Source organism: Macaca mulatta, chromosome 5 (genome assembly GCF_049350105.2).
Source record: "Macaca mulatta isolate MMU2019108-1 chromosome 5, T2T-MMU8v2.0, whole genome shotgun sequence".
Lineage (NCBI taxonomy): Eukaryota > Metazoa > Chordata > Mammalia > Primates > Cercopithecidae > Macaca > Macaca mulatta.
This window is the reverse complement of record NC_133410.1, coordinates 24,192,655-24,194,537: the sequence shown is the minus strand read 5'-3', so window position 1 is coordinate 24,194,537 and position 1,883 is coordinate 24,192,655. Positions and strand designations below refer to the sequence as shown.

The 1,883-nt window shown below is 37.2% G+C and overlaps 1 non-coding gene across 1 annotated transcript; it reads right to left on the bottom strand.

The window, feature by feature from the left end:
* Positions 1–405: 405 nt before the first annotated feature.
* Positions 406–467, bottom strand: LOC114678549 (U7 small nuclear RNA). The gene has a single exon (XR_003729985.2). It is a non-coding gene; the product is annotated as a U7 small nuclear RNA (small nuclear RNA).
* Positions 468–1,883: the final 1,416 nt, after the last annotated feature.

The window sequence follows — 1,883 nt, the reverse complement described above, 5'->3', positions numbered from 1 at the left end:
GGTGAAAATTCTGTTTTTGCCTGAAAATGTCTCTAAACTTTTAATTTTGAAATATTTTTTGATTTACAGAGACAGAGCAGAGGATTCCTATATATCCTTTACTCATTTATTTTCTAATGTTAACATCGTATTTACTGTAATACATTTGTGAAAACTAAGAACTCAACATAGTTACACACTCTTGAACATACTTCAGATTTTATTTGTATTTCTCCACTCATATTTTCTTTCTGCTTCAGGATCCAATCCAGGATACTGCATTACATTTAGTTATTATGTCTCATTAGTTTCCTTTGGTCTGTAATAACTTCTCAGTCTTTTCTTGTTTTCCATGACTATGACAGTTTTGAGACATACTAGTCAGGTATAAATAGCCAGGTATTTTCTAGAGCATTTTTTTTTTAAAGGGGCTCTTCGGCATAAACTGGAAAGCCTACTAGACAAATTCTGAAAGAGCTGTAACACCCTATAACATTTTTCAATTGGAGTTTGTCTGTGTATTAATTTGCTAGGGCTGCCTAACAAGACTGGATGGCTTAAACAATAGAAATTCATTTCTTCATAGTTCTAGAGATTAGTCTGAAATCAAGGTATCAGCAGGTTTGACTTCTTCTGAGGCCTCTTTCCTTGGCTTGTATATGGCTGTCTTCTCTTTCTGTCTTCGTGGTCTTTCCTTTGTGTGTGTCTGTGTCTAATCTCCTCTTATAAAGATACCAGTTATATTGGATTAGGAACCCACGCTTAGGACCTCGTTTTACCGTAATTACCTCTTTAAAGGCTGTATCTCTATATACAGTCACATTCTAAGGTACCGATGGTTAAGAGTTCAACATATAAATTTTGGGGTGACACCAACATTCAGACCATATCATACACCTTTCCATGCTTTGAAAGCATGCTTTTTTTTTTTCCATTTGTGCAAGATATGTCCCAGCATAGTGAATTCTAAATTGGCAGTCATTTATTTCAGCACTTTTCTTAGTTCATTGCCTTCTGGCTTCCATTGTTTCATCTGTGTTCCATATGTTTTTATTCTCTTACACTCTCTTCTATATTTCCATCTTCATTTTTAACTGCTATGCTTTATTCTGGATAGTTTCTTCTGGCTATCTTTCGATTCAGATTTGAGGGTACAGTAGAGTATTTGTTGAGACTAAGTAGCCTGAGTGACCGGAGGACATCCACGGGGGGTTGGGAGGATAAGCTCAGGTGAAAATTCAGGGCTTACAGAAAAAATCTAGATTCTTCAGACTGGCAAGGGAAGCCTTTTGACATAAGGCTCTAGTTTTACTTTGTAGCTTTCCCCCCTATGATTTAAGGCCAACCAGTTAGACTCATATCTTTGTGAAATACATCTTTATTTCTGATTCCAAACTGAAGTCATTTCCTCCTTTGAAGTGCTGATTTCCCCTTGTCTCTACTGAGCTAATCCTCAAAGTTTTGGCTTACGTGCCCCTTATTCAATGAAACCACTTTTGATCATTTTAGACCAGTGGCACAGGGACTCCTGCAGGCTACTTAATGTATGTTAGCTTATAGTGTTAGTTATCTTGTAATGTTTATGCCTTGTTTTTCAAATAAATAATAATACTTGAAGGAAAGGTATGTCTTGTACCTTTCAGCACCTAACACCTTAGCCTCAGTACTTAAACCCGTGTTTGGCGCATATTATGTTAATAAATTTATATTGATTGATTTTGTTTTCCTTTGTCACTCTCAATGTACTAGAGAGAGATCCTCTAGCTACATACACAATGCATTTTAGCTTTCGGTCACTTTTTTTTCTTTTGCCCAGGCTGGAGTGTGGTGGCAAGATTTTGGCTCACTGCAACCTCCGCCTCCCAGGTTTAAGTGATCCTCCTGCCCCAGCCTCCCAAGTAGCT